The sequence below is a fragment of the Apteryx rowi genome, unplaced genomic scaffold, assembly GCF_003343035.1.
Source record: "Apteryx rowi isolate R43461 unplaced genomic scaffold, aptRow1 scaffold_456, whole genome shotgun sequence".
Lineage (NCBI taxonomy): Eukaryota > Metazoa > Chordata > Aves > Apterygiformes > Apterygidae > Apteryx > Apteryx rowi.
Window position 1 is genome coordinate 136,702 of NW_020450712.1, and position 14,492 is coordinate 151,193.

Sequence of the window (14,492 nt, forward strand, 5' to 3'; positions counted from 1 at the left end):
TGTTCTATCTTTTTAAGATAGTCCAGAGCATCAAACTCTGATAAATATGCTGTAAGACTGCAAGCCAGATTTTTAAGTTTTTCTGATAGCTTGAATCCTTTTCTCAAACTATCTGAAGAATTTCCTATTAGAGTTCAAAATGGTTCACAGTTCACTGGGGCTGCATTGCCCACGTTAAGGACTTGTAAAACAGCCACGAGGGCCTCCTGGCACAGCCTTGTTAGAGGGAAAGTTAGTAAATCGTCTCATCCAAATGGAGAGCAGCGTGTTACCGCGCCCACTACATTCTATAGGCTCAGCCAGCCAGGAACCAAAACCAGCACGCAGTCACATCTGCGTATCCTGAAAAGCTRACATTGTGACAGCTTAATGAAATAATTGGCTCAAAATGTGTAAGCTGTCAAGTGTCAGAAAGAATGTTAAGTTGCTTTTGGAAAAGAACAGAGTAAGAACCGAAACTGTTATGCCATCATGTTTTCCCATCTCTTCATGTCTAGCCACTGACTATCCAAGAGGATACAGTGCAAATGGCAAATGAAAAAGGACTACCAAAGAGTTCAGACGAACTGAAAAATACATATATAAAAAGTGATTAAGAGAAATCATGATATGAATTCTATTTGGAAAACAGACGAAAAAGCACTGAAGACGTATATAGTTTATCTCAAAACCTGAGAACCAGTGTGGGGAATTAAAAGGTAGCATTGAAATAGACAAAAAAAATTTTGAAATTTGCTATTTTATTTTCTGCCTTACTTACCTAAGCATTTACAGATGTATAAATATCAATAAAGTTATCCTTTGTCCAAAGTAAAAATTTTGTATGGCTTTCCATTTTCCATATTCAATAAAATGGCCCTTCAAGTGAATTTATTATCCAAGTGAGGAGGAGATTGCCTTTACAGATATAATACCATGTAAAGAAACAGATTGAGACACCCTCTGAAAATATCTTTCACTGCTGGTACAGAGCACTAGCTTTTTTCATCGGCATTACCTACTCCCTTGAAAAAGTATGCAAGAGCAGCAGCGTTTAATATGCTTCTGGGTATTTACATGAGATGAATACTATAACTTTTTTGTGTGTTGCAACGGAACAGCACTAATTCTTTTCCAAAAAAATTGTTCAAGTCGCTTGACGACAAAAAAGTTAGACAGTCTGTATTTTAGCCAGCTGACCTTTAAAATATATGTTTGATTCTACCAAGCACATTAATAAGTATGGATCTGGCACCAGACACATTCTTGCATAATTTGTTTTCATAACACATAGATGGAGTTCAAGGAGCTATTAAAGAAAAATGTTGCAACAAAGTAGCTTCTGTCAATAGGTGAACCACAGCTCTCCAGTTACCGAGTTTCCCGTGTCCCACCTTAATGCTAACAAACATCAGCACAAAGCAGTCTATTCTCCCAGGCTAACAACGAGCTGCAGAAGGTACCACTTTTTTAAACCTACACTGTCCTTCCCCTCAAGAGGGCTTAATAGTTCAAACCTATCTTCCCCTACTAAGACAGTGTGAGAGCATGCACTGGACAGACAGCCTGGGAAATCAATAACCTCAAGTGATAGTATTGCAGTTGGTCTAAATCAACAGGTATTTATTTATTCTGTTTATAAATTAAAGAAATATTAAAATGGCTATCTACAAATGTTACAGACAAACTTTAAATGTTTGTATCAAGTACATTTATTAATGTATTGATTGCTACAAGATCTAAAGGTCCAATGTGAGAGACATTTTGTGTTGAAGCATACCAATGAGACATRCAAAAAGAACTTATATTTCATTAGGGTAAGGAGTCTAACCAGTTCTGTACAGAAGGCAATAACTAATCTAAGTGAAACAATTCTTGTTTTGATTAAGAAGTGGCTTGACTGTCTCCTGAATAGGAAAGAATAAGATGAGTTTTAGGGATGAAGACTAAAACTTTCAAGTACCATTCAATACTGATTTTAAGATTTTTCATTGACTGAAAATCCACTACAACCATTTAGAAAACTGTTTGAATAGTTATTAACTTTTCTTTTTTAAAAACTATTATAATAAATAAGTGGCTTCTAACTTCTAATCCAAATATTTCTGAATTCAGTTTCTAGTTAAGTTAGCCTGTTATGTTTCATCTACCAGACAACTGGGCTATTACTAAAATTTCTCTCTTCATACTAATGAAGTCACCACTTAAAAATCTTCAGAATATTATGCAAATCTTTTGTCAGGGACACCACTACTAACTATAGCAAGTTAAAGGACATGTCCTGTAGGAAACCATGATAATTAAGGATAATTAATGAATATGCTCAATGCTGATATAATGCAGAAAAGCACTGTAAAATGAGAGCTGTTACCTATGAGAGAGTTTGTTGAGATTTCAAAGTCTGCTTGCCAAGAAAAGAGTTAAAGCAAGGCAACTGTTAGGAAACAGCAATCAAGAAATGCAGTTGGTGAAAACAAAAGTGTTTTTAGGAAAACAGGAAGGGTAAGATAATTCAAAAGATTGCAGTCAGAAGCAAATACGTTTTTGGCTTTTAAGATGGGGGAGGCAAAGAATCCATGGGCCGGAGGTGAGCAGTGGGCTTGTGGCCAGGAGAGAGATGCAGCATATGGAGCAAGGTTGATGCTGAATACTTGTAGCTGATAGAAGCTACGATGGCTGGACATTACCCTGGAAGAAATATGGACCTCACTGGGTAAAAGGCTCTGGTGAAAAGCTTACCTATTAACTTTGAAAAAACACAGTAGGAAACGGGATCTGGAACTATTTTCTTGTGCTTTTCGAGAGGCATGGCTCATTGGCAATTTTGACACRTGCTGGAGGGTTGGCAGTCCCACAAAGACAATTGTGGCATGCTGCTAATTTAGTGTGAGATTCATGAGCAACTGCTCCAAGCAAAGGAAAACTAATGCCTCTGTGGAAACTCAAAAGATGATTAACCTGAGGCTTTTAGGAACATTATTGGCAAAGTGCACTTAAGATTGAAAAAAAAGTGCCTCTGAAGGACTTCCTGCAGCCTAAGGACAGCCTGCAGTGCAGTGAAATTATTGTTTTCCCAACTCGATATCCAAGTGCCAGGCCCCACCGAAAAGGCACATCTTTCTCCAAAGTTATCCTAAATGAGGAAAAACCAATAGGAAGGGAATTCTAAACAAGGTGTTTCAGCAGCACTGAACAGACCAGAACTGCATGAAACATCAGAAGACTTTTAGGATGCTCCCAAAGCACAGGCACTGCAATAGGTTCAGCGACAGAAGCATTATCAAGGTCCAAGAGGGAAAGAGAAGATACAAGGCCGGGTGGGGAGTAGTAGACCACTAGCTTTAGTAATAATATAGCATATCTTAAATAAGAATGAAAATACTAAAGCATATCAACAGAAAACCTGCAGTTTCTTATAGATAGATAGATAGCTCCAGTGATATTTTTCCATAAAAACAACAAAAGTACTGTTAGGGCATATAGTTTGAACTCCCCGCTGTGATAAAACATCATCCTTGGAATTCTCTGTAAAGGAGTGGCAATTAGGAACTGGATTGATTTTTGTTGTTTTTTTACAAGCATATCTTGTCACCAATTGCAATTATAGGTCTCAAAACCCTTTAGAGCTTTTGGAACAAGTAATAAAATGCCCTGGTTTACATTTCAGAAACATGCCTTGCCCTATCTACATAATAGAACATCTAGTCTCCTTACTTTCTTTCGAGGCAGCTATGCAGTAACATAACAAAATAAGCCTGCCCACATGCTCCCCACAAACACCAATAGGCAATTGTGAGAGAGCAAATGGCGACAATGACACTAATTTAAACCTACCAGTTTGTACCACCAAAGAATATAATAATAATAATAATAAAAAAAAAGACTACAATACCTATTAAGCTTTTCAAGCAATCTGAGGAAAGATCAGTCCTACTACTCTGAAGASTCCTTTGTTTATCAGGGACCAAAACAGAAGAAGAGTACCTCTGCTCATAGAGGCATTTTAGCCTCAAAGCTTACCCATGAGTCTCTTTTCTGAAACCCACAGCAGTCAACTGCAATTTAAACTGCTGTACTATCAGTCAAAGACTGTGAAGCAAACATCCTTATGGAAGAATATTTGGTTTGGAACACACAGAGAGAGAAATATGATCAAGAGTAAAAGCATACTTGATGACATTCTATTATTTAAATTTTCCTTTCTTGTCTTCGCTAGGAAAGGAGACATAAGTGACACTGGCRAGACAAGGTGAGACTGGTGAGCAAGGTCACTGCAGTGGAGATATGTCTCAACTTAAAAAGCAAAACAGAACCACTCACAATTTCAGCTTTGGTCCTAAAGATGCTTAGCTTCTATTTTTTTTTTCAGAGAATTTACAACATATTTTCTGAATAAATGAATATCACCTGGTTCTATTACTGCTTATTGCATATTAATAATCCTTTAAAAGTTGCTTTGAAGAGTCTTTCCTGCCTCCTGAATGCACACTAACTTTCAGCATTTCTTCACAGAAAACTGTTAGATGCCTTTTCCCTCCCAAGGTTTTATATTCTATTTTGGCTAGGATAGAAACACAAACCTTATACTCTGTGAACAAACAAATCAACCAATTGTAAGCCCTGAAAGTCCTTCACTGAATGTGTCCCYCGGTCATCAAAGGAGCAAATGGGCAGGGTAGTAACAGGGATTATGAGGAAAGACTATGGCCATTAGCTGGAAATAAGCAACCACCTGGCATAATAAAAGTAATATTTTCCTATATTACCACCTGAAAGTGGTCTCGGCTCTCCTCCTCCTTGTTACATCTCTMTCTCTCATGGGTAGCTATCTGTGCTTTCCAAGTCATCTCTTAATTTAATTTTGCTTAAGTAAAAAGACTATCAGGATGAACTGTCTCATCATTGAACCTTTCCAGTTACCCTGTTCTGCATTAATTTGTTGTTCATTTGTTTATGTATAAAGCTGAATGCAACTATATCAAGTACTAACAGAAAATTCACATATGGCTGTGTAATAGTCATCCTGACAGCCATAATAGGTTCCCCCTCCTTCCAATAAAATCACTCCATTGATTTGGTCCAAACAATGTCTAATCCTACAGCTCACCCCTTCTTCACTCACCTGCTTTTTGCCACATCCTCTTTTCATGTTATCTTTGACAGTTTAACTTTTCTTATTCTATCAAACTCAAATACTGGTTTTGTGCAAAATGTTTCAAATGTCATTGATTTGCTAACACCAAGATCTTGCTATTCTTGGAGGCTAGCATGAGTACAGTCATGACCATGCTTGGAGAACAGGCTGCTAGAGAGAGTAAAGTTTGGAGCTAGACTTGTAATGTTCATATTCACAAACTGTTCCTTACTTTAGTAGCAGAGCATGTCTAAGCGTTTGATATAACAGCATCAAAAAACAGCTGAGAAAAAAAGAACTTTTGCAGATACAATATTTAGGCAATTTCCAAAATACTGGAAGCTGAAGACTATAATTTCATCTTGCTTAATGCTTTCAGGGCCATAGAGAAGCCAATGGCAAAAGCTTGTATTAATAACTGCTGTTCTTCCCTCAGCAAAGATACTTATATACATTGAAAAGCCTTTCCCACTGAAAGCAAACACCTTGGAGGTTAAGCATTTAAAAACAAACTTTGCATAAAGTAGGATGATTCTCAATTTGTGTCCTTCTGCTCAACCTGGAGCATGTGGATACCATTCAGCCTCAATTCTGTTCAACGCACGTGTCAAGGTAGCTCCAATTCTGTGTTAAACCTTTGGAATGGAATCACTAGTGGAGCTTAAACATATCTTATGCAGTCATTTAGACAACCCACCTATTCCAATAGTGGCAGCCACTCTTCCCTGATCCAGCCGTGGCAGACTGCAGCATCATTATCAAAATTATTTTGCATTGAAGGCTACCGAAACCTACCAGAAAACTTGTTTATGACATTTCAAACCTGAGACATGACCAAGCAGGTSGTCTAGAATAAATCAGTATTTTATATCAATAATAATTTTACTAGGATTTGTTGTTTTTTAATTTGTTGCACTCTTCATCTGCCTGGTAATACACTATCTTCAGTTTGAAAAGACAGAAATGGGCTGCTGTTAGTTTCTATTTAATCCAGGTGTGTGGAAATTCAAGAGTAACACATACTGGTTAAAAACATTTAGGCTTTTTGAAGACTAATAACAAGATTTGTAAACAGCATCTTAGAAGAATCTAAGCATGCTTGGATAGACCCAGCTTACCCACTTGAGGGTGACCTCATGGACACACGTCTAAATTCTGAAGAGCTTATTAGCTGAGGCTCACATACAACACTAATTTAACTATGCTGCATCTAGAACCAGTGTAGGACCTTGCAAAACATGCTTCTCTGTCAAAACCAGACATTTCTGCGCTGTGTTCTCAAAAGCAGAAGTGGAGAACACAGGGCAAACATGCTAGTGATTTTCCACCCAGAGTGTCTAAGTTCAGGTGGGCTTATTAGCTTCAGCACAGCTGGACCCAATCTGATTCCATGCAGAGCACCTGATTCTGCATCTATTTTTCTTTCACTAGGTTTAAGGAAGGCTTATTAAATTGTAAGGTTGCTCACAAGTCCAGGTCTTTTACAACACACAAGGTGTCAGGCAAAAGCCATTGTGCTTATGCTATGGACAAAAATGTATTCCAATAAAAGATCATTAAGACAGCAGAGTCAAACACTCAAGCTAGAAGTGCTGTGTTACTCATGCAACATTAATTCACAATATCTCTTCTTTTGCATATCCATTAAATTATAGTCTAATTATATAAGCACATACTATTATGTCCACAGGATGCCCAATGCATTCAACACTATTTTCATTTCAACAGATTGAGTGGACAGGAACAAAAGCAACAACATACACTGTTGCTGATTAACATTAAATAAGGTTCATGGTCTTAAGACCTTGGTTTTCCTATTCCCCAGCAAATACTAAACACTAAATATCTTCAATAACACGTTCAAAAAGGAAGTATTACAGCATTCTGGTCACAGCATAATAATAAAGGCTTCCATTTCAGAAAAGGCTTCCATTTTAACAAAGTTCTTATTTTCTGTCTCTATTTGGAGAGCATTTTTTATAAAATTATGCTCTCTAGCTGCCAGGTTTTAGATGGTATGTAACCATCTTCTGCAAAGGATAAAGAAAAAAATAGTAGCTTTGGGAGAAGCTGCTGCTCCAAGCTGATCTTGCCTCTAAAAAAGTAGAAGAGGGTAGAAAAGAAAAACAAAAATTAAAAAGCACAGTCTCTATTCCCAGGACTGATTTGACTTACAGCTGAAGAGAGGCAAGGCATATGGTTTTAGCAGCTACTTCAAGACCTCACAATATTGTTCTCAGCCCAGTGTGTTTTTAAGACACTATAAACAAACTTCAGAGTATCAGTAGTCCTATTTCACAGATTATTAAAAAAATACAGTAACAATAAAGGTCTAAAACATCTTTGCGAAGTTCAGAAAACTGGCTGAACCAAAAAGGCAACACATTTTCCCAGGTCTCAGTGTCAGGCTCTGGTCATTAAACCCAGTTCACTTGCAGAAGACTCAGGTGCAACTCTGACAATGCTGTTGTTGTGTAGTCAGTTCTATTGTCTAACTGGAGAAAACTATTTTGGAGTTAGCTCAGATTAACACAGAAGTTAATACTCAAGTGGGGCAGAGCAATTATATCAGTCACTGCTGAGTTTTCCAATTGAAGCAGAATTTATAAACCAGGTAGTGAGCCAATTTAAAACAAGACTGCCACTATGCTTGGTGAGAGGATTATAATCTGAATCACCAACTCTGTATGCAGCTAAAGCGTTACCCTTACTAACATCAGGGAAACCACCAGTGATTATTCTAGTGTTGCAATACAATGTAGGAATAACATTTTACATGGTAAACAAACATCTCCTGCGTTTCTGAACTGGTGTTAGGAGAAGAATCAATCCTCTCCCTCCTCCCCTTCCCCTAACTTTCACTTTTTTAAGTATCACAAATAAAAAAAAAAAGCTCTTTCATGGAGGGGGTAAAGACACCTTTTACTCTTACAGACTATTAGAAAGAAGAGACAAAATACACACCTATTCTCCCTCCCCAGTTTTTTTTGCTGCTTCAGTCATTACTGTTATACAGACACACTACTTCAACATGCCTTCCTGAACCTAAAGCACATAGCGCTTGAACAACAGTGCCATTTAGTAGTCTGTTTTTTAGTGTTCCCCCTTGATGTTGTTTTACCCAGCTACGCAGCCAACACTGGAAATACAACACTATTATCGAATGAAATCAGTAACTAGGTATTTTGGTATACTAATGAGGTTAACGTTTGAAAGGTAAGGATTTTACAAAACAATAATCATTACTATATTGCCTAAAGAGAAGTCACACACCTAAATAAAACACAGTAATACCAGCCTAACTCTAATTAGCAACAGCATACTTCATAAAATAAAATTCTAAAGGCTTTTGTAAGAACTTTGTCTCTACTCCTTCTCCTTGATTGTGCGTTTTGAACAATGTCACAAGGCTGACCTCTGCTGGGTCATAAATTACCAAGCATCCAGATTGATAAAACAGACACAAAAATTAAAATCTAAATGGCTATCAAGAAGGAGAAAGGGAAGGATCTTCTCATAAAATCCCAAAATATTTCCCAGAAATTTCAACATCAAAACAGCTTATTATTCTTTACACAGTATCTTGCAACAGGAAAGGTAATATACTGCAAATCATTATAACAGACAAGGAACTAACAATCCCACATCTTGTTCTCTCACCACTGTTGGCTACAAAACATGGAACTGCTGCTTTTCATGAGATTAAGCCTAAAAACCAGCGCTGCCCGTAAGCTTTGAAATCACATAACAAAATCTTGGTCAAGCACAAGGCCAGATCCTCACATGAGTAAGTGCCAAGGTTAGAAAAGGAAATAAAAGCAAGATTTACAAACATATGAATGTATTGCTTGTATTGTGCCTTTTGTTCATCTTTGGAGTGTAGAGGTGCCAAAGATAGTCCATCCTCTCCCTCAGCAAGCAGGTTCAGGAAATGTTGCCGGAAGCTTCTCTCATAGTCATTCCTAAAGTTTCAGAGAACCTTGCAGTGACTTCAAACCATTGTTGTAATAGAGAAAATAAAAAAATTCACTACAAGAAAAGTAGCTGTAGATGGCTTTAGGTTACTATTAAGACAAGAGACACTTTAGGCTGTCTTGGATATCAAGAATTTTCTTTTCTATATATCAGTTTTGATCAATGCAGCACCACATAATCCCAAATTAAAAAAAAAAAAATCTAAACTTATGATGCACATTTTGAAATACTTACTTAGATCATAAAGCAACAAAAACTGTATTACTAGAATTCATACCAGCCACTAGACCACATTTCCATACATCTTATCCTTTCTTTCATTCCCAGGCAAAGCGACTGCAGCAGAGCACAAACATACCTCACCCTCCCAGACCAGAGCTGATCTTCATTATCCCCAGCAGCAGCTGTGCCTTGGCAAGCCCCTAGCTGACCCCTCTTTGCCTTTATCCACTGGGGTTTAGCTGAAAAACGAAAGTAGCCAATACTGATTTCTTTAGTTGCCTCAGAAATCAAGCAAGCAATGACAAATCAACTGTTTCACATCACCTCCTGAGTATTAAGTCATTGAATGAAGCTAATTAATTTGAACAGATGTGTGTCTTACATGTAAAAATCCATAGCATGCAAACACAGAAGGGCCCTAAGATTTTGTCTGATCTCCCACATATCACAAGTTGTTATGCTTCCCCTCTGCTCACCCTACCCTGAGCTCAATGACTTGGGTTTTAGGAAATACCCTCCAGAAAGATCTTGTTCTGAAGATGCCAAGAAAAATTAAAATTCACCACGTTCCCATCTTTCGGTGCCCCAATGTTAAAAAAAAAAATAGTCTCCTTTTTTAAGTGTATCAAGCTTCATCTTCTAACCACTCAGCATTATTCTTTTCTTGATTGGTTTCTTTGCTGCTTACCAATATATGTACTTCTTTCTGCACTTCCACAAGCTAATCAAGTGATCTCCTGTTCTTGTTTCTCATAAATGGATAAGACTGTGCAGTAATGCAAACTCTCAGTCTAAGGAAAATAATTTTGAATACTCACATTGCATCCTCTACAGTTTTACAAAAGCCTGCAAAAACTGCAATGTTTTCAGTGTCAGTCTCTCGGTATTGAGTGCAGAGGTACACACGAGAGATGAGTCAGCCGATTTTATGTAACAACCTCCAGTTTAGACCTTCAAGAATCAGTCGTCCTTTGCCTCAGCGTAATACTGGGAAGCCTTGTACACTGTGGGAGTAATCTCAGTCTTTCCTCCTCCTCCTCTTTTTTTTTTTTTTTTGTGACCTACATTTCTTTTTCTTAGATATATAACCTTGATGTGACCATGTTTGAATTCATTTTTGACCTGCACTGTTCCATATTAATACCTTGATTATTATTATTAGCCATTCTGAAACATTAATGAGATTAACTAATGATTCCAACAGTGATTTTTATTTTTACATCCTTAAGGAAAACACTGGCTACCAGGAAAATCTAGTACTGATTCCTGTAGAAATCCATAAAGAGTATCTCCATCAGTTATGATTCCCTCGTGCCTGCAGTTATTCAGTTCTTAATCACTTGAACACTTACTGACATTACCTCGTAAAAATTTTGTCATATGCTACTAAATGAAATGCCACAGAAAATCTATTGTATCCACAATTTTCAGCCATAGTTCACAGCTCCATCAGTACCTCTAAAGAACCCATAAAAAACAAACAAGAAGAGCTAAGTCTAATATTTAGTCAGCTAACCTAAACCTGCTATACAGGAATCCCAATCCCACAGGAAAATTTTCAGGAGTCAAGAACTGAAACACACTATCAAACAAGTTTATCTCCATCACAAACAAAACCAGCTTTTCCAAGCAATGTATATTCTATTAAAAAAAAAAAGCAAAACAACCAAAAAAAAAAAMMCCCAGCATATTCTGTATCAGTTTTTCCACTGTTTTGCCTAGGATTGCTATCAGACTCATTTGCCATTTGCTATTTGGATTATTCCCACTTACCCTTTTGAATAAGGGTGTATTTGGCATTCTTCTGATCTTTTCTTGCTTTTGCCAGAGCAAGCAAGAGATGTCTTCAGGCAGCTTTGGATATCCAAAAGTCCTCAAAAAGCTGTGAACTTGAAAATAACTACACCTAACAAATATTGCTTAAACATCTTGCCCCCTCAATTACTTTTAGAAAGAAATCATGCACGTATATTAGCTTCATTCTTTTCAAACACAGGCCTGAGCATCTCCTTCATGTTATACAATTATCACAATGAAACTATATGGGAGTTAGAAACCCAAATAGAAATACATGAATAAGGAAATACTTCTCCTAACTTTAGATGTCCAGAACTACTAGAGTTGTCTACTCCCTTTGCAGTCAGTGGAATGCAACAGTTGCCTCTCCAATATATCTATGTCACATCAAAATTTTCATCCAAGGAAGAGATAAATGGTGTCCTAGATACCTAAATATTCTATAATTTGAGTTTCTGAAAAAAACATTTACAACCCAACATAGCAAGAGAACTTGATCAACAATGACTATACTGCAAGTACCTGAACACAGGGCTAAAAAACTTGTTTAACTTCTAATTCTACCTTTCAGGCTTTGTTTTTCTGAGAAGCATATCATCCTATATTTCTGCTGTAAACATAAGGAATTGATGAAAAAAGTAACATTAGTGCATTACAGCTGGTATAACCACATCATCTGTTCTAAGTTAATAAAATTCAAGTGCACTTAAATACCTAGAAAGTAATATCTGTAAGAAATGAGTTTGTAAATTCTGAACCTAAGAAGCCTCCTAAATCTAAAATAACTAGAATCATAAGCTCAAAGGCAGTAGGAGACTTAAAAATTTCTGGTCAAGAAATAAAGCGAGTCATGCTGAGTTAGCACAGGCTAAAGGAAAGTAGCTTAAGGAAAGAGAAACTCTATGTTGTAAAACATGTTTTTGGAAGAGAAGGAAAAAGCTCTGGCATATCATGGCAATAGCAAAAAAGTAGTTTGGCAGCATGTTACCTTCATAGCTTTAGTTCTTATTTCTGCTTAACAGAACAAGACAATGAGATACCCCAGATTTTGCCTGAACTTCCTCTCTATAATTAAGTAACATCTGAAAACTGTTTCAGAAAACATCAGCCATCAATCATTCTCTGTAGTCATACATGTTAATAGCTGATATCACAAACTTAATAAATTAGTAGGTGAATTAAACAGACTTATTCAAAGTAAAAGCAATTAAATAATCCTTGTGCATTAGTAGCTAATGATGAAACCTATTACTCACAGTATGATCAACACCAGGATCAGAGCAGAAAATGAGACGTTAACCAAAAGATTTTCTTGATGACTGGTTGTTAATTTAGGAGCTGGAGTAAACTGCATTTGCATAGGGAAAGAAAGCATGGCCACAAATAGCAAGAGTGATGGGAAGCAAAGGCCCATCTCCCTTCCCAAGAAGGGAAGGAGATCAGTACTGTTCTTCCCTCTTTCAGGAAATTCTAGAGCAAAGCTGCCATAGATATGGGTTCACCAGGAACTACTAGATCTGGAAAAGAATTCTGCTCAGGGTGGGGTGGGAGGAAAGAAAGGATGCCAAGCTGGAGGCAAGAAGCTTAGCACAGCAAAAAAAAAGAAGCTTCTACTCAGAGTCCCTGGCTCTTGTGTAAAAGGCATAACAGCACCGTGACAGCTAATGGCTGTTTCAGTATTAAGAAGTTAAATACCATTGTCCAAATTCAATGAGAAATAGCTCACTTATTTATGAGCTTACAGGTAGATATTTAAGGCGTTCTTGGATGAGAAACATGAGCGTGAGTAAACTGCAAAAGCAACTAAAACCACATCTTATACCTTTGACACTTCCATCTGCCGCATTATAAAAGAATGTGTCAGGCAGCACTTAATTCAGTGGGTCTCTTCAGAAAATGGCCACTGGCATGGGCAAAAGAACACTTGGCTTATGGTCCTCACACAGTTCAAGGGCAAGAAACCCAATATACCCCAGGCTGTTCAGTCTTGGCAATATAAAGACAATATAGGCTTTAATGAAGAAGCTAAGTGTTGATTAACATTAAATAATTGAGAAAGTCAATTGAAACTTCAGTTTGGATATTAACTATAGCTTAGGCATACAGACTAACCTCCTAGCAGCCTTCTCACACACTCCACCCTTAAAGAAATAAGCAAACTTTTTTTGTTCAAAACCATAGTCCTCTTGCATATGTGCAGTTGGTCCAGTCATAAGGAAGGTAAGAACTATAAATAGGGGCCATAGTCACGTATCTTCCCCTATTACTAAGATAAATTTTGAGTCTCCAAGATTGGGCAACAGTTAAAATTCAGTCTGCAAAATTATGATTTTGGATATAGTTCCCTACAGACCCTCTAAGCTTTTAGAGGATTGTGTTATTGTTTGTCAAGCACAGGAATTATGAATAGCCAGACTTGCTTTATTTGTTTTTACTACAGTCAGGGAATGAATTCCTTGAAATGAAAAGGCAATTGACCCGCAAAAGCATTTAACATATCTTCATTTTCTCCTCATGGAAACTAATGGAAAAAACTTAAACTTAATTTAATTGAAATTTAAACTAAATTATATTTTAAATTAAAAAAAAAGTCTGTTTTAAACAGACTAAGGAAAGCTAAGAATAACGGGGCGGGGGGAGGAACAATGGGGAAAAAAGATCGAGTGCAACACTAAAAGGCACATCAGTAAACAGGGAAATGATTTTCAGTGGCTAATAGATTGGTTTCTACCTCTCCTTTGCAGTTAAGGACTGATGTCAGAGCTCCCTTAGGCTGGGTTTCCACTTTTTGATGCAAGACCACCTTTTCTACTAGCCTAACTCATTATTGTACTGCATGGATTAGTGCTGTAACCAAATTTTTATACGTGAGTAGTCTAGTCACAGTCTAACTTCAACTGTACATAAGCAAATACAAAAGACTATGGCAAATCTAAAAGGTTATGTAACATTTGGAGACCTCATACAAAAGGTAAGTGGTCTCAGACTACTTTAAATATAAATTAGTTAACATTTCCTTAATATTGTTAAAGAAAAATGTATCACTTTTGCTTAAGAAATGAAGATTATTGAAATCAAATCCAAGCATAACTGATGTGTGAAAACACATCACGGAATCATGCATGTACTCTCCATCAAAAGCACAATGCCTGAGGAATTTTCCAATCTATTAAACCAACAACCTTGTAATGTACATCTTATAACTTATTGACTAGTTAGGAGGTTAACAAAGCGAAAATGCTCTGTGTTGCATTACAGGATAATCAGTCACCATGATGCTTATTTTCAGACAGAAGTTTGGTGAGATGTCAGCTACCTTCTCACCTGCACAGACTCTACTCTGGGGATTCAACACATGTGAAATGCTGCTCATTAAAAGTCTGAT